This window comes from Vanessa atalanta, chromosome 3, assembly GCF_905147765.1.
Source record: "Vanessa atalanta chromosome 3, ilVanAtal1.2, whole genome shotgun sequence".
Taxonomy (NCBI): domain Eukaryota; kingdom Metazoa; phylum Arthropoda; class Insecta; order Lepidoptera; family Nymphalidae; genus Vanessa; species Vanessa atalanta.
In genome coordinates, this window is record NC_061873.1 from 7,733,304 (window position 1) to 7,754,212 (window position 20,909).

The following is a 20,909-nucleotide window of genomic DNA, read 5'->3' on the forward strand; positions in this document are numbered from 1 at the left end:
TTTACTGCTGTAGTATAATACAAATAAAATGAAGGTGCTTATAAGAAACTAACAATATTCAAATATAAATTATTTATACTATATATTACAGTTTAAATGCTTAATTCGTTTTTTCCATTTGCCTTATACAGCGAACTCCCCTAGATGAACATTTAATAACATCAAATAAATTCAATGCATGACGTAATAAAGTTCATTATAACGATGGATAGATAGGGCACTAGCGGAAGGCGCGGGAGGGGAGGGAACAGATGAGTGGCACGCGTTACATAATTTCGCTCGTCTGTTCATCGCTCCAGTGGCGCAATTGGTTAGCGCACGGTACTTATAAGACAGTGTTCGTGAGCAATGCCGGGGTTGTGAGTTCGAGCCTCACCTGGAGCATATTTTTTTTACTTGTGTAAAATCTACTAATCTAATAAATAATACTAATCTAATCGATTAATGTTTATTTAAAAATTACTATTAATTTATTTCGTAAATACTTTCTTTGTAGCAATAAAAATGTTTTATTTTCATTTTCAGAAAAAAATAATCAAAATCAAATGTATTTTATTAAGATAAACTTGACAATGAAGCGTTTTTGAATCGTCAACATTATAATTTTTTTTTTATTTTTAAATTAGGCCTTAATATACCTACTCATGGTTATCTGTGTATTTTAGTAGGCACATGTAAACCTTAACTTACAATGTAATCAAAATTAAATTATCTTCTTCTTCTACGATATATAATATAATAATTTTTTTTACCAATTGTTAGTTAAGGTGTAGTTGTAAATTTGTAATTCACAACGTGTCGCTCTCGAGAAAGCGCAGTGAAATCGAACCGACGTTCGGCCAAATTTTTCATTTTCAACGAATGTTCGGTCGAACTTCGTATTCGGTTCATTCACCCCATCTCTTGTTATTATGTTTAAATTACGTAAACGAATACACCATGTACGTAAATAGTAAGTTCGTGATGAATTCAATTAAATTGAATGTCATGTGTTTTTTTAATTGTCGTGTAAGAATGAGTTATTAGCAGTTTTTCATTACATATTCATACCTTATGTTATATGTTCAAAAGTTTATTTGAATTCAAGCTAATATTAAAAATCTTACGTTAAATGATATTATACGTATGTACTTACTAAACTTTCAATAAAGCATATCAAGACTTAATAAATAAAGTTTATTTTTTTTTAAAACGTTAGAAAGAACTATTTTTAATAAACTAGCAACTAGTATTATGTTACTAGCAACTAGTACTATATTATTAAATATTTAGTACTTCAGCGTATTCGGTCAATTTTCGACCATATTCCGAATATTATATAACTCGGCCGAAACCAAATATTTAAAAAAATCAGGAAAATCATAATTACTATTTCATATAACTCGTTTGATTCTCGAACTAGCAATATCCGTTTAGCGTGAATGTTCGAGATTCAAACGCAATTTTCCAAAAACTTAATTTTTCACTAAAAAGATCACTTAATATTTTACTAAATTTTGAAAAATAAATAAATAAATTATTTATCGTGAAGCTTATTATAAACGATACCAAAAGTCAACTAAATCCTTACTTTTTATTTGCAAACCAAAAAACCTTCGATTCGATCAGCTGCCGAATATATAATACTAATCTTTACGGATAAAGAAATAATAAAATAATTCGGTGTGTAATGAAATATTTAAATATTAATATAATTAATGGCATCACAGCGATACATCGAAGTTTATAATATACGTATACATTACCTTAATTATAGATAACCGTGACCGCTGTCGTTACAGCATAATGTAGTTCATTCGGTAGTCGGAGGGTGCTCGAGCACGACATTAGTAACTAATCTACTCGGTGCACGGCGCGCGACCTCATGCTCCTGACCTGCCCGACCCTCCGATCCCCGCCTGCGCCCGCGCATCGCACTCCGCCTCCCTGCACACTACAGTGCACTACACCACCTCGAGCCATTTGTTTACTCTTGCCCTCATCTGATTACAACAATGGAACGGTCCTTTATGACACGGAAACTCGTGTTACCTTTCTCCTAATCGACCTTACAAAAACATTAAGTAATATCTCGAGATTCGCGGGAATTCTTGAAATGCTTGTTTTTGTGACCTACTTTTTTAAATCAGTTGCCCCGACCCGACACACCGACCCTTAGAAATCGTGAGGAATGTAAATCGCTGACCGTGCGCGAACAACCCCTTAGTCCAATCACAACCTATCAATTTTTTTAGCATCCACGCACGAGATGCTATTCTTGGTCACATGAATGCGTGCACGTTTTAAAAGAATGTGGCGAGCTCACGCCGTAAGAAAACCGTATTTAACCGATGCAACCACAGCCCCGATAGGTACGACATTTCTTTTCAACAATATAAGAATCGGTCCGTACAGTAACAACGATATAAATATTAGATTACCAATTGATATAAAGTAGAAAGCAAACAGAACAAAGCTGGAAAGCAATAAAGATAACGACTCGTCGAGATATCACGTGATCAGCAATAATGTAGTCTACAGTCTCCACAGCATAGACATACATACTTTGACAATATAACATATCGAATAGTGGATACTGCACGCTATAACTTACCTATTAGTACAACATACAGTCACTGCCAAGCGATCGTCTTAAAGTTCCATCACCAATCACAATGGATTATAGTATTAACTTTTGAAATATGTTAAATAAATCTATTAACGTTTAGTTTATTTACATAGGAAAAAATATAAAGCCCCTAATTTATTTATTTTATATACGTTGAGCAGACACGAATTCAAATTACAAACAATTAAATGACGGTTTTGTGGAATCGAATCTTACATAGAAATAGTGTTAACATTTTTTTCTTATAGTTACTATGCAATTTTCACTGCCAATACTTGTACTGACTCACTTTAATAAATACCAAGTAACAACAACACGAGTTATTAACTTGTAATTTCTCTTGATTAGATACTTGAAAATATACAATGACCGGGTTTAGCATTGACTTTGTTACCAACAAAGATCACGAATTGCTCCGCTTTCGCCACTCACAGTAGCAGTCCATGAATAAATTAAAAAGATTCTGAGAGAGCATTGTCAAGATATTAACAGTAAACATGATATGTTTTTATAGCACTTTTGGTAAGGATTCAAAAGTAAATATAGTCAAATACAAAATAAGATAAAACACATACTGTTTGTTTTTATTAAAATTATTTTTTTATAATTATGAAAATTCTTGAAAGAAAAATACAAAAAAAAATTAAAGTGTTGACTACACTTTAAAGTAGTTAAATATACATCAACTTATTTTTATGTAATTACGTCCAATATAGACTTACACATACCATCAGGTAACCCATTTTCTCGCTTGTCATCCTTAAATTAGTAGAATATCAAATAAATTGAAAGATTTTCATATGTTTAAATCATCATAAAGATTGTTTGAATCATTGTTATTGTATTAATTGTCTTTAAAATTTGACGAATTTGGATAATAAAAGTAAAAGAAATCCTTATTAAAGTATACACAACATTAATGACATCGACAATAGCAGTGGTATAGATGGCATCATATCAGAGGATCAATTAAATTAATGTGTATAATAGTCAGACACGTCGTGCACAGTCGCTTTAATAAACCTGCCTTAGAAATGAATATATATATAATATATATATATACTTAACTTACTTAACATAACCTAACCGGTATTTTAAATACTTTTTAAATCCCTCCCATATTTAATTATTTGGTCAATATATCGTAGTATTAAATAAATTAAATAAACACGGAGACAAAGTTTATGCTTTAGTATACATATACATATGTACATTTAACAAAATTGTAAAACGACGCTCATTTCGATAAAGCTTAAGTTTTACGATTCTAATTAACAAATTCTAATTTACAACGTCCCCTATAATTGCTGGTCGCAGCAATGTTGTTTATTCTGAGAAAATTGGCGTCTCTAAATCAGCGTTGACATTTATAGTCGAACAGTAAGTTCAAAGACAATGCGTTGGCAGATCGTTTGGGCATAATGTTCGGCGTTACTACAGTGGTAGGTAGTAGGTAGTAAACAGGAATCCACAAGCATGAGTCAATGTTGAGTGACGCGGGCGCCGGCGACGTCGGGTGGCGCAACGTAAGTCGCCACCTCGCAACCTCGCCTCGCCATTCGACGCTGCCCGATCCATCATACCACTTCAAGTGACTGCGTGACTGCCCATTGTTGCCGCAAAATTGAGAATGGTGAATAATTTAACACCAATGCATTACGTAACAACTATCATTGAACAATTCGTTACAAGGAACTTATTTTACAAATATAGTTAATAGGATATATCATCAATTCTTGTATATACAAGATCATATAAAGTAGATACATATTTAATATTATAGTTTTGCCCGGAATATGATTTGATTCTTGGAATATGTTATTATTATGTTGAACATGAACACAAATAAATTTGTGCATAAATAATGTTGTTGCTAAATAAAATACATTATTAAATTATACTTAATTATTCTTTATGTGTGTTTTTTATTATTCTTGATTTATTATTATTCAGGCAAAAGCAACTGATGAGGTCAAGTTTTAGAGCACAAAAACGGAATCTTAAACAAGTATTGTACACGTCCATGGCGAGCGGAGCGTAATACGATATTTATTGATTTCTGTCGGAGCGTCGCTTAATGAATGCGGAGCACATTTCACGATTTCTCACGATACGTTTGGGAACGAGATTTTTTCTCGTTTCATTTCTCTCCGCAAACAATAGATCACTGAACACGGATGGAGGGTTGGAAGTGCGTCGCGCCCGGTGCAATTGTGGCCAAAGCGACTGGATGTAGTAAGAACCTAAAGATTTGGTCGTTTTTTCATTTCATTCGTAATGACTACCTAACAAAAATTATGTCTGATTGTTGATTACTTTGTAAATTATAATATATAAACACACTGCAATGAATGCTATCTCAAATATTTCCACAACATTTTCATCACAATTCTCATACTTTCATCATCCTTTGACTTTTATAAATCAATAATGTATTTTTTACTATTAAATATTTAAGTTAAAACTGATATCCTTCTATATAAAATATTTTTATTAGATATGAACGTTATAATAAATGAAGAATATTTTTTTACAGTAATCCAAAGTATAAAGTTCCGAAGTAATCTTTGAACATTCAGAAACCAATGCATATGTCGGGCACTATACCATGGGGTCGATTGCTCCCCGCGTCGAATATAACTTGTTGTGAACTAGTTCCACGATATGTAACCTGTTGAATTACTTCCTCATTTAATTATTCAAATTTATTGCACTCTGTTCTGCACAAAATTATTCATACCGTAATAACATTATTCATATTATGCGTATAATTTTAAACTAGGTACCTGATTTTTTTTTTGTAAAGAAATGTTTAAGAAAATATTGCGTTAAATATTTACATAACCGATGACTTGAATAACTAATATTCATTCTTATCCATTCTATTTATAAAATCATGGAAGGGTTTAAATTTTTTTTTTTAAATATATTTCATCTAAAGTACCTGACCGATACACTTACATATTGTAATGTAATTATTATCCCAATTTCCTTACCTAATAAAAGACAGCGGAAACTGCTACCTGTCTCGTGAGAATTGTCAGCGGATGTTGCAAAAGGTGTCCCGTTTTTTACACACGAAGAGATTTGTTGAATTGAAAGAAAGTTAAAATTAGGGGTGATTCCGTCTTTCCGTCTCCTGCTTAGGGAGTACAAAAACACACTTTAGGTATTTATTCATAAGTAGAAATACTATTGTCAGAAGTTGCTTGTCAGAACATCGTCGGTTTCAAATTGCTTTACAACTTGTACGTTACAATGTTTTTTACAAAAAATAAAGATTACATAGACTAAAAAACTTCCTTTTAGTATAATATATATTATTAGTATTTAATTGTTTCCATCGTTTCATTTGGATAGTTGTTTATCGATGGTTTAAATGTTATAACATTGCGTATCTAATGTTAATCTTACCTATTGCAGTTGACTTATACAAAAATCAATGACGAAAATAAGCAAAAACAAATAGAAAATGTAAATTATATTATTTTTAAAAGGAATAAATGTTTTTACCTTTCACCTACAACAGTATTACTTTTCATGACACACATACAAACAAAACTACTGTAATATCTCTTACGTAACTTGAGTGCGCATCCGTCATTATTTTTAAATTCCAAAATGAAGATTCTGACAATAGCAAGTAGTCCCGTTCCCACACTGATCTATCACGATACGATCCGTACACTATTATGACTTTTATCACCTAATGCGATAGAAAGTTCACTAACCTTGATTTTGTTATCTCTATCATAATAAGGCATTAACAATATAAAAGCAATCTATCATTTGATATTAATATGATCAGTGATCGGCGCGGCGCGGCGCGACGGCTCAGCGGTAGATATCTGCATAGCTGGGCGGAATGGCGGTTAATCAGGTGGCCCGTTATTTTACATTGTGCTCGCCGTGAGTTCGAACCCGACGGAACAGGTTGCTCCAATGACAAAGGAGCAGATTCCATCGTCCGCAATCCGCGTCTGCGGGCTCCATATTATAAATAGTTCCTCGGAATAATCCGTTGTTGTACGTCACTCTGGCGCCCACCAACGTGGCCCTATTAAATACATTTTTTAATTTTACTTATAACTTTACTAATAATGTTAGCTTAATGATTATTATAAATAAACCTTTAAAAATAATTCAATATGATAATATATACAACACGTACGTACAAGTATAACTTTATATGGTTTCGTTAGGTTATTTTATTAATAAAATATACATAATTATTTCGAGATATTAAAACAAAATTGCTTAAAAACACAACGCAACGTGTAGATTACACAGACGATTATTCCACTGCGATAAACAAAAATATTTCCCACAAACAAAAAGCTATAAAATCGGTGTTTGAAACCTGCATAATAACAGTAGTAAAGCACAAACAATCGACTTTCATTTAAAAACAAGGATCTGTGCGCCACCTGCGCACAGCCTGGCGGAGCAATGCTTGAAGTCAATACTTTACTGCCAACCGGAACAATGGAGTGAAGGCTAGTAACAGTATTGTAAGAGCACGTGTAGCTAACAAAGTAGGCGTACTGTCTTATGCTAGCACCTGATTTAAATTAGTTTATGAGATCGTTTTGTTAAACGTAACTTACGAATTCTCTTTAAAAACGATTCCAATTTCGAAGTTCACAGACCATTATCTTCGTAGTTGTTTGTCAAATCATACTTGAATTACATAAATGAGGATGTAAGTGTACCTTATTAAAAAACAAATAATATTTTCTAGTCATTCATAATTATCCACAAGAAATAAAATAGAAAATAACAATGAATCCCAGCTGATGCGGCACATTCAAAGATGTATCAAGGCGATTACACACCATTTTAAAATATAAACGATCGTAACGCCCTGGCTAAAAGGGTTAATTCTGGCAGCGGAAATTGATTTAAATTACACTATTAATAATTTTAATATAACATACTGCCCTAATTTTTTTTTCTTTTAAACTTCTGTTCCAGATAATGAAATTATACAAGCGTTAAAGTTCGATCACAAAAAATAAAACCATGTTTAGGCAACAACAAATTTAATAACAGTTATTGATTTTTGATTTATAAAACAAATACTCATAATTAACTATTGTTTCTTAAACGTGGTCGTTTTGTTTGGACTACATTTATGATTTATTTTATACAAAAAATTATAATTAATTATAGGTAGGTAAGGCACTTTTAACGATTCGAGTAGAATCTTAACCCATTACTTGCGTCGGAACTAAATAATTAATAAGATTATGTTTGTTTTGGTTAGTGGCTGCTATATAACTTATATTTGGGAGATCTATTTTTATACATAATTATTCGTATAAAATTAGATGGACGTTATACGTTACCAAAAATATTATAATTAGTAAAAAAAGGTCATTGATATATGCATGTGATAAAAGTTTAAGTATTTTCATATAAAATTTCAAATAAAATAAGTCGAAAAAATCACAAGTACGACAACCACAGTATGAATAAATAACCTAATTACTTCTAAAATATGATGTTGAATTTTTTACTAAGTTGAACGTGGTAGAATCGCTGCATATTTTCATTAGATAATGATAATAACCCGAATGATGACTTATGGAATGAAGTAATAATATAATTGGCTGTTGACCCTTTTGTCCAATTCAAATATAAAAAAAGTTTAATTTAAAAAATAGTGTATCAGCGGTCAATTACTGACCCAGCAGGCGTTATCCCGATTTTGGTCGAACAGATGGTTATTTTTTAACACTACGCCGTGACGGGGCGCTGAGTGTTGAGCGGGGTTGAGCCGGTGCGCCCTATAACCGTATAATTATATGTTGTAGTAACGCGCGCTCGTACATACAATTGGCCTAAACGAGAGCCTTCTTTGACGCGCCGACGCGCGACGATTACGCTGTTTACCACGATTTTATCCACGTGCTCACGATTTAATCAGTTGTAGTTATATCTAATAATTTAAAGGTTTGTGAGTTTAAAATTAAGCAAATTAGTAATAAAATGCTTTAACTACTTGAATAGAAAAGCTTGATATTTGCATTACAGTTTTACTCGGGTACAGCATAATTATGCCTGAAATTGTGGCTACTAATCTAAAGATATGATTTAATCAACAAATAAACATGCGTCTGTTCAACAAGTCACTAACTATCTGTGTCATCTATAGTTTACGGTTATATCGCACAAATGCCAAGGGCTACATCGATCAATCCAATGTTGTCGCAAGCGACTCTTAATCGACGGCTGCAGTCGAAAGTTGAGCAGCGACGTCGTGATTCCGAACTTAGCCTCCTTTGCACCGGTATACACATCGTTGTGAAAACGTGGCGTTCGGCCCGTCTCGATAATCACAGAGACAACGTATAAAAACAAATTATTAATCTCTCGATCGTGACTAACGATTTCGGATCATCGTTTACGCAAAAGTAGGTCGAAAGTCCAGATAAATATTGGATCAAAATTTGCGTGGTAAAGCTTTCAAATGTCGCATTCGTTGATGGCGCACTGACCGGTGCCGTCGGTACGCCGGTCACGCCGCGATCCGCCTCTACTGAAACTTATCTGCACACTACTCGTAACCTTTTATGATATTATAATTATAAATTTAAGTGGTGAATATCTTTTATTCCTAACGGTCTTCATTTAAAAGGTTTTAACTCTCAGATGTGGAGTAGTCATCAACATCCTTATTGATATTAAATATCATTGAGCTACATTCGTATGGTAATTTCTCGACTTGCTGGTTAAATAAATACATGCCTCTAACTATATACATTTACTTTAAACAATTACGATGATTTAATGACTCAAGTAAAGGCCTTTCAACCAAATCATTTTCTAGGATTGGATAACGTTTATCGTTGGCAGGTGCTAGTGAGCGGCAATAAATAATACCTCATAGATATCAGGCCGAAAAATGATTCTACTTAACACCTTGATAGATCGTTTTGACGGTTCAAATAGTTTACAGGGCTAATGAAACATAATAACCGACGATAAGCATCAGATGTGAAGTAAATTGTATTCATCAAAGACCTTGTTTGTGGTTTATTTTTTGTTAGTGATTTACTTTACTTTATTTTATAATTTTTTTTATTTAAGATTAAAAATTTATATACCTACATGATTTAAAAAGGGTAATAAAAAATTACATCGACTGATCACTGTAAATTACTGTCAAGTACTGTTATTAAAAAAATGGTATCATGTATTCACGTATCTTTATTGAAATAACAAGACATATAATATAGTAGAAATTATATCTCATGTTATTATGTTTTCTTGTTATCTTAACGGTAAGTCCGTGTTCGCATTGACTATAATCGTGTTCAATTAAAAATTTAATTTAATTGAACTTAGGTGAAGGGTATAAGGTATAAGGTCAAATGCTGACAAAAAGTAAGATTTGAATCTACACGACTTATATGAAAGCCACTGAAGTTACTCAACTTATTACAGTCGTTCGACAGAGTTGCGGTAAGCTGTCGCTTTATTAAAGCTTATTGTTTTAAGTACGATATTGCTCCATGCGTTATAGAATACGTCTGTATGTAGGCTAGCGAGATAATGATAGATAATACGACACAATGAAGCACGCGCCGCACCGGTTCGTTAGTGTAACTGTTGAGTCACGGACCCAAAGATCACCTGACGGGGTGCCTTTTGACAGCTCGCGATATTACATAGACGCCGCCGATAGTTGCTGCGCGCTCGCTTGCCTCGCCACCAGTCATCACTCGAGAGCTTACCAGGTTACATTCAAATAAACAATAATCATGAATCATAAAAGTCACGCAGTTTATTCCATAGTAAAAAAATCGTACAATTGGGCAATTTTGGCATGACCACAAATATACCACTGTTAAGCCTGGTGTAAAACACCATACAAACTAAACTTATTTCGATATAAATTTATTTTTTTAAGTATCAATGTAAAGTTGTAATTTTATTATTCATTCCCTTTTTTCGGGGAACTTTGTAAATGGAATATAATTTCATTAAAGTGTGACAACGACATGGTACGCGACCGTGAAAAAAAACATAGGTAATAAAATGTAATTAATTATAGTTATTGACAATTAAATCAAAATATTTTTATTCTAACTCGATACATGCAAAACTTCGAAAGCTGTTCCCTTCAAACTAATATCAATACTAGTTACTGATGCTATGCAACTCGATTGAGAGATAGACCGACAGATTGACATTAATGAACCTGGAAAACATGTACATCATGAAACATGCATTTTTTGGAAATACATTGCTATTTAATATGAAAACATTAAATACTCTACCGTAACAAAATACCTACATATGTGGAAATAGATCTTCCACGAATCTTCTTTTGTTGCAATGACGACCTTCAACAGCGTGCGGTAATTTCACGACTTCACACAAAGACTGTCGAGAATAATTAAAGTAATTACTGTTTACAATAATTAATGACCCACATAACGTGATATGGTTTGATTGATCTCAACATAGTGACGGGATAATTATGCCTTGCTAGATACGATTACCACATGACATGTTAACGTCACTTTTCAATTACTGAATACTCAGTTTACTATAAATTTGCAAATAAATACAAACAATGTATTTTCAGGGTGCCATTGTCAAAGTAAAAACTGGTATTGTGTTTTACTGAAATGATAAACGTGTAAAATTAGAATTCAAAGCTAGACAGATAAGATTAGCCTTCTTAGAAATTAATAATATCTTGTTAAGAATTTGTCTTATATATTTTAAATCTGCATAAATTCTACAGTTATAGATAGATATCTTGATAAAATTTTATAAAGAAGTTGTCGATATCAATTGTATTTATACAAAATTGTTTTCATATTATTTTCATTTACTTAGTATAAATACGAAGAAAATTAGAGTTTGTTTTTCTTACTAACTACGTTCACAGTGTCATTGCAAAATTCTTAATCCGGTATAATAATTTTTTAAAGTTCTCGGATTAAAACCATATTCACTTTTGCTGCACAAATAACTTTATATAAAATGGCATGTAGCATAAATTCCCTACGAATCTCCACAATCTGCGCGGCTTTACACAAACTTAGTACTTAGTATTATTAAAGCTTAAGATGAATTCAAAAACTATAGGCAAAATAAATACATATTTTTTACCTACATATTTTTAATCATTATTACAAAGACTCAATTATATGCAATATATTTTATATAAACTATTTTTTATACTGTAATTTAGAACATTATTTATTGAATTTGGTTGTGGTTTTCTGTATGCTATATTGCCAGTATTTTATTTATAAAAATATATTTTTAGTTAGAGCATATTAAGTTATTTTATAAATAAAATGTAATAGAGGCGTATTTCTAATTAATGAGGACTATCGATTGTGCTTCAGAATAAGTGGCGAAGCGGCGGCGGGAGCGCAAGCGGCGACGTGCTGATAGCCGCGAGCTATCCGGTATATAGGCACTACATTAGGGCTCATGCGCCCGCCCGAGCGGCATCTTTGCCTTTGCCATAAAAGCATTTAACTTGTAATCACGTTTGCATTTCTCTTTTATATACACAAAAAGACGCAGAAGAGCGGTTCTTTTTTATTTAAAGATTACGCTAAATATGCTTATCTATTTTATGTTTTGTAAATCTTCTCGTACTTTATGTCTCTAAGCATATTTCACATAGATGACTATATTTGTGTAATAAAATATATCACATCTTAAAGGCAATTTCAAATAATAAATAAGAAATCCAAAATTGTCTACACGAAGCACATCCCTAATTAAGGTATTACGGCATGTAATCTAGCCAAGGTTGACCCAGCCTCAGCCTAAACGCTGTTGGCATTTATTCACTGTTATCTTAACATTATTCAGAACACCTTACGGATACCTAAGCAGGTATAATGAACTACCATTTTAAGAGCCGCAGCAGTAAATCACGGTTACTTGATAAAGCATCGACTGCGCCTACACACACTAAGAAGGAAGTCTAGATGGAAGAAATGATTTGTTGATAACAATTTTTACAATTTATTTATTATATGTTTTAATGTATATGTAATTTAAGAAATTACTTAAGCACATACATTTAATCAAATTCACTTTGGTATCGTGCTGAAATGATAAAAAATAAAGCTCAATGTTTAGTCAATTTATTTTTATTAATTTATAAATATATGCTTGAATGAAACTCTTTCAAAAGTCGTCAAAAGTCTTTAATGAAAGCTATAATATAACATAGAAGCTACGTTTATGTTACTTGGATTTAACTCGGAATTATTTCAGGCAGTTGCAAACTTAATTTCAAGAAGCGGCGATTACGGTGCGTGGGCGTGGATGACGCACCGCGATTGACTCGTCAGCGGCTATCGGACTCACTTAGCACTAACGCGAGCTTTATCGCGCAACACTATGCTGCTCGTCTGCGCCACGTAACGTGTGTCTTCTGTTCGTAAATATGCTATCCTATCACAAGTGATTTAACTAATGCCTAGATTTTTTTGTATCAATATCTTAATTCCCCATTTATAAAATACAACAAATTGTACAATATTATAGACTTCAAATCACAGAAAATATTCATATATAAACAATTTATTAAATAATATTTAACGGATTTAATTTAATTATACGAGTGTAAATATACCAGGGACTGTACCCTATATTTTAGCATTTTCGTTTTTAATACCCATTAAAACTAAAAGTAACTTCACATTACAAACTTGGAATTGATACGTTATTGCTTTCCTCTGTGAATTAAAATAAAACCGATTAACAATCGCCTTTAAGAGAACTGGGTTTATGGGAATTTTTATTTATTTGTTATTCAAATCGAAATTGGTACCGTAATATAGGGTTCTCATATATAATTTTAGGTTACGTTTACATTATTAAAATGCATAACAAAGAAAGTTAACAATATCGAAACGATTAATGTAAGCAATGCTTTATTAACGTCATTTGACAAAGGGTTATATAACGGTTTCAACGATAGCGACAATAATAGCAATAATTAGAATATGTGTATATTGCAATTACCTTACAAATCTTTAAAAAGTTCACAAAAAACAAATCCCACATCGATTAATTTAAAACTCAATTAGCCAAATAACATTGAATCATCTTAAGCTCATTAATTGAAAATGTTTTTTCGTTATTAAAATTAATAATGATCGGCTTACAAGGGTGAGCGCAGGGGTGGGCACAAACAGTGATGTGATGAGCGTTGCTAATCGACCACGCACCGTGTTGCAGCAATGTGCAGGTACAACATCCCTCACCGAACCTCACATTGGGGTCATGATAAAAACATAAAATATCATTTTTTTAGTTAATTCCTTAATTAAACCGCCACACATGACTAAATATATTAATAACAGAAGCCTAATGTAACTATGATTTCTATATTATCTGTATAAAAATTAAAGAAAATACCACAATTGGCTGACTATCGTTACAGCTTAAACTAATTGTTATTAGTTTTAAGGCGCACTAAGAAAGGTCATAAAGGAAAGATAATAAATACCCCCTTAATCTCCACCTTCATTCAATAATAGCTTGTAATATATAAATATAATAAGCAATTTTATCCGTGTGCCAAGAGTTAAATCGTCTCAATCGACATACAAATCCATCTTAAACATATATTATGTATAATTTGTTGGAGGAAATAAATTATGATATATATAATAGTTATAAAAATATGCATAATATACATATCATGTATGAATATCATTTAAACATATGTAATGTGTGAATATGTCATTAATATTTTTCTTCTTGTGTATATTTTAGCAAAGAAATGTTTGTTTATTCGACGGACTTATCACACGAAAACCATATTATAGTGTTTTTCTTTTACTTTCCGCGTTCGAATTGACGATGTTCCGTGCTTTTATTCCTAGATAATGAAAATGTCATTCCGAATTTTAATAAATAATTTTGTTGTTACATAGTTGCTTAAAAATATAACGAAAGTTACTGCAATACTAAACAACAGTTAATCTGCATGTGTCACATTTCACGAATGTCATATTGGACTCTAAAAGAGGGGAGTAAAGCTTTCGATATTTGTAAAGTAAAGTTTAGATAAACAGAGATATCTGCGGACCGGTACTACGAGCTTACTCACCGTCTGGCGGCGCACGTGCGCGCGCGCCGGTAGGGACGGGCTCGCTAATCGCTCTAAGATTAGTGCCTTGCCTTTAATCATATCGATAACAATAATTCTATTTGTTGACCATGAAGCTTTCTTAAATGCTTTCCATGTTATTGAGTTTGTAAACTACTTCGTTTGTTTTGTAAAAAATATATCCACAAATTATTTAAATGACTTGTAGTAGCGTCGTACTCGTGGAAGTCCAAACCATTTTGCTTATTAAAAATTGAAGCTATATAACTGAATATAAACTAACCAATGTAAATTCTCCAGTTGTTAAAATATTATTTTTAGATAGATTTCACGTCTCGAAATGGTATATTACGAAACTGTACGTTAACATATCGAGAGAAGAGCATACCCACACACTTGCTAGTTGTGAGGGCACGCAAAAATAAAAACCTGTTAAACATATTTAAAATGTAATCATTACACGTTGTCCCCATAAATAAATATCAATAAAACGTTAACTTAATTTATTTACGACTTTTGATATAATATCTAAATAGGCAATAACTAAGCGCCATCTGATCATGTAACGGCTTATTGCGATTGTAAAATTAAGTTGTGATTAATATAATATAAATTCCTCGCAATCGAGCCTCGAGACCAATCACTAGGGCCGGTGTCCCGCGCACAATCGTATATATCAGACATTTAACACACAGTGGTTTCGCGGCTGGTCATTATAAATAGATTGTTGAGATACTACGACGTGTTTACAGACACTATCTGTCGATAGCCCGTCTAATATCAACCTAGCGTCATGCAATTAACTTAGATGACAAATAAGCTCGCATTCTCTAGTAATCTCATAGCAAGATAAAATAAGAAAAACATCGGTACCTAACAATTAATAAATGAAGCGCATTTAGTTCAGCATTAATATAAGAAGATATACATAAATATATAAAATACGGTAACATCAATTTTGTGTAAATATATTGAACTTTTAAAAACAATCTAATTAGTATAGGTAGGTACAATGACATATATATTTTTTTAATTTATATTTCTAGCAATTAATAATTATAAATAATTATATTTAAATATATTTATTAAATTAATACAGCGAATAATCGTAGAACGTCGAATCTTATTTATTATATCATCATCATATATCAAAAAATTAACAAAATCTTTCAGTTAGATTTCTGTATATTTTATCGCAATAGAAAAGAAATGACTTAATTAGTGTTTAACTTAAACACCATTCGTTAAATAAACATGGATGACAACTGGGTGTCATATTTTGAAAACTATACACTACTTAATTAGCAAAAAAGGACAAGAACAAAATGTACATTTACAATAATCCCAGTAACGAGATATCTTCACTTAGTTATTTCTGCTGTCAGTAACGAGAAATAACGATGTAGGAAGAACATGGAACTATTGCGTGTAGAAAACAACTGTAAGAAATGCCGTGCTCTATAATATTTGGTACAAATAAGTTTTGATACTTAAAAAAATTGTACATTGTATTCTAACTACTTGATTAATTCTACGTTTAAACAAAATATAATTTTTATTTTGTTTTATTTTTCGTAGTTTAAGCTTTAACTTTATTTATACATATTATAATTTTCAAAATAGCGATGATAAAATAAATTTGACACACTGCGGAAATAATTAAAAAATTAGACTTGGACAACAACATTAGAATTGGACTTTATGGTTAAGAAGGAGCCATTAATTGCAAATGTATTCTAATAATTCAAAGCTAAATTTTAGCCAAAATTACAATAAAGTAGTTTTCAGAATCGTCACGCATTCGCTTATAAGTTGGACTGGTACTTTGGTACACGATTGTAGATTGGTGGCGGTCGCGGGCGCCACTTGCCGATTGTTCTGCTGTTCACGTCGCGACAAAAGGTAGACATTTACGGCAATTATTTGCAAATCCTATTAATAACTTATAGAAAACCTAAACTTATTAAAAATCTTTATTGTACCAAGATAGAATTATTAAACAAATATGCACTTAAAACGATAAATTAACATTATAATATGAGTTATACGAGTAATCATTAATGGAAACACATCAGGTTTTAAGTATAATATATTTAAAAATATTTTAAACTTTGATTCAAGCAATAAATAATAGCAAGTAAATATTAAACATATACACTTAGAGCCGGTGTAATGGAGTGAACATTGACACACGCTAGGCGGCTAGACCAGTTCGGCGCGAGCGCACGCGGCACGCCACATTAATGACTTGTTGTAAATTATTAAACGCCTCGCCGCCGCCACACGGACAACGACAACGCCCAGCCACTTGTTCCATTGTTGGCAATCAGAACAAAATTGCGGAAACACTGACCACTTGCGATACAAACTGTTAATAAAACAATTATTGGTACCTACACACTGCTGTTAATTGTTGATTACGTTTTGTTCTTGCGTAATTTAAGATTAAATCCTACCGTTTTGTAAACATAAATCAAGAAATACATTACAACTCGTTATATCAAGAAAGCATCTTATGATTTAAGATTTGCTTTAAAGATAAATTCATACTGATATTTCAGTAAAAATTCGAAAATTATTCACGCGTAAAAAATTATTCTCGACATCATCTAGGCTTAAGCTAAGCTAGATGCCTATTTAATTTCAGCTATTTACCACGACAACTGATAACTGGTTTATAGTCAAAAATAAATCCTAAAATATTAGAAAGCAATATTCTCGAATTGAAATACAATTATCATGATAATTATTATTAAGTTTCAGTCACTGACAGTCATTTCATAATATCTACCTTTCTTTCTTTAAATGTCATATTGGGCATAATTTCAAAATAATATTCATTCATTACTATTCATTCCTTTTACTGTCTGTCTCTACGCATTACGTGATATTGGCACTTAAAACTTTTAGAAGCTACTAGATACGTGTTATGTGCGAAAAAAGTATTAAAAAGAAACTACGTAGCTAAAGAATTAAAGAGAATTACTACATTCGTGACATACAAGTAGTTAGTAAAATTAAAAAATGACAATATAAATATAACCATAAGATCTTCTAGATTTTAAGCTGATCTATTCCGCAACTAGGATATATCTGTGCGAACATGAATTTCGTAACTCCATACTAAGGTGGCCGAATTGATCGATGACGTGAAGCGTGCGCTCGCCGCTTGTCAATTATGTTACGAGTTCAGGGCCCGAGATACAGCTTATCTATGCCTAGCTATCTTTCTTCGCTTGCGTTAACGTTAACAAGAGAAAAGCTAAGCTATTAACGGATTGGATGTTGACATTTAAAAATTTGTTCTATTTGGCTTACAAAAAACTTGAATATAAAATACGAGGTTTAATAAACATAATACAGTTCACCTCCACTTCCTAACTAAGTATTTAAATCGTATAATTTTTGTCTAAATTAACACAAAAAGGTTCTTTTTCGATTAAAAGTTTGATATTATCAGAATTTAAAACTACAGTTCAATTTTCAAACTAAAAAAGATTGATCAAAAGTTGTTTCAAGTCTCGTGTTACAAATGAAACCTAATAACAACTTTAAAATTTGCCTTGATTTTTTAAGAATAAGTAGGTATAACCTTAACACGAACATTTTAACAAAATGAAGTACCATAATATTGTCTGATACATATAGACCAGGTATATATGATAATATTTTTTTACTTGTAATGTATATATTTTTAGTACCTATATCTTTGAATAAATGGAGTTGCATAATATGGATAGAAATTCACTTTAAAAATTCGATTGTTCATTATAGGTGATGTATGTTTTGAGCAGCTGCCTCGGAATTTAATGCATTCTTTCTTAACAATAGAATCTTCACAGGTTGTTCCAGTGCGATGGGACCATCTCGCTTTCAAAGAAATGCATCGTCAATACCGCCAAAACTGCCTTTGCGTAAACTCTATTGTCCAAAAATTTGTTTTGTTAGCCTTTGTAAAATGACATCAGCTGATCTTTAATAAACATTAGCAACGTCATTTCAAAAATCTTATGTGAAATTAACCAATAAATACCTACCTTGCACAACGTGTTCCAATACAACGATGATTTTAAATAATTATTTACATTTGCTGATAAACATTACTTGGCAACAAGCGGTACTTTGAAACTATACATATTTCAAAGAACACACTAAAAAAAACTAATATAAATAAATTGTTTATTTATGAACCATTTGATACATTAATATAGTGTCTGATGATTGTAAGTAAGGCAAGTTACAAATACTAAATCCGTATACCGAATCATGAAACGTTGCACAAGGCGAAGCAAAGCAGGCGTGGTTTAATGTTACTCTTGTGGAAACAGCTGTACGCTCCCCTTTACCTGAACATTATGTACCGAGCACGTGTTATATGTGCCCTCGCCTTTTGGATAAATACGATTTGTATTTTAAGTCCTTACATCCGGACTGGTAAAGTACAGGACACAGGCGTCTTAGCCACTCGTACGGCTAAGCTTATTTGCATGTCGAAATTGCACAACCATAAAAAAAAATCAATGCAAATCAATTTATAATTGTTTTCTTACTACATTTAAACAAATCTAATTTGCGCCTGTGGTTATTATTAATATATTGATGTAAAAAAAATATGTTCGGTTCTGTTAATCACGTGTCTATTTATAGAAATATTTTTATGCATACTGCATACTTACACTTTTCATTGCCCTTAATTGTTAAAATTCTTGTAACCGCATGATGAGCACAAAGACAGCAAACAAACAGAACTTATTTATCTTAATATCTATATGTAAAACAAGACGAAAATACTTTGAAGTTTTATTAAGCATCATATCATATACCTATAAATCAGTACTGAAAATATGTTGTAGGTACCTATATAAGATTCTCACAGAGGTTGTATTGCATATTATTTAGTAGAAATTCATATTAACGTATTTAATTGAATATGCATCTCCTATAGGTACTTAATCAAACGTATTCAGATGAATCTCGTTTCGATCTAAATCACATACAAAAGAAACCGGATCAAAGATCTATTGCATATTAATATTGAATTAATTATAACTAGTTTTCAATTGTACTTCAAAGAGTAACTCTGTCAAATCCGTTTAACCGAACGTCTCCCTTTCAAAGTCAACAATTAAGCAATCGGAAGCTTCAGGCAGGTGTGTTTAATTCTTTCCCAAGACAAGGTTGGTATATTACTTGACAAAAAAACGTTAGACGAAGCGTATTTGTATGTATGTATTTAATTATCATAATGTTCAATAAGTCCGTGGACATCATACATTTTCTCATGAATTTAGATTAATAACAAAGAAGATTGAACTCATCCACGTCGATATCAATTAACAAGTTTACCGAATAAAATTATATGTAAACGAATTATATTGTAGTAATATGGACTTATAAATAAATAAACATACCTGTTTTACAAAGATAATTTATTATCGTATTATTATATTTGCTTTATAATCAACCAAAATTAATCTTAGACAGGAAACAGGCTCTTTAAGAAATATTAACTGTGATCATTTGTGCATAAGATAGAATAACTCAAAATTTTATGAGAATCGTAATTCATAAGTCAATAGGAATTGCGGTTTTGGGTCCATAGATCGCATCGTCGCAGTGTGTGTGAGTATGTTGCACTCGCTACACGTGTGTCGCGAGACACGTGTCGATCAAACGGAATTGAGGGTTTTAAACTAACCATCAATATGATTATTTTCTTTTGAGGTTTTCATCTATAAATATTGCCTTCATAAACAAAATAGATCGTTGAAATATTAATATATTATAAGTTTGATTGTTTCAAATATTGATTGTATTGTACTTATTCGATTTAACCTTATATTCACAAAACTTTACGCATACTGTCCTATCTGAGGTTAAATGGTTGTTATCTATGACCAAATTCCGGGCACTACTTGCTTCAAATGTCGCAAAAATAAACGTATTTATTTTGAATATAAGTAATGTTTATTGATATAAAGTCAACCGAGGTAGCTCAGTGGTTGACTACGACAATTTTAAGAGAATAACGCAAGTTAAATCTGATCAAATATCATTATTTATTTTATATGTGCTTAATTTGTTTTTGTATTTCATCTCGTTCTCAGCGTGTAAGAAAACGTCGTGACGAAATAAACACGTCTCGGATGGTTCTGCCACTTGAGTATCCCGTAATGGGACATTCTGGGGACATAT

At 31.9% G+C, this 20,909-nt stretch overlaps 1 non-coding gene across 1 annotated transcript; it reads left to right on the forward strand.

Annotated features, from left to right (window-relative positions):
• Window positions 1-292: 292 nt before the first annotated feature.
• Trnai-uau lies at window positions 293-384 on the forward strand. Its single transcript is given in 2 exon segments — window positions 293-330; window positions 349-384. It is a non-coding gene; the product is annotated as a tRNA-Ile (tRNA).
• Window positions 385-20,909: the final 20,525 nt, after the last annotated feature.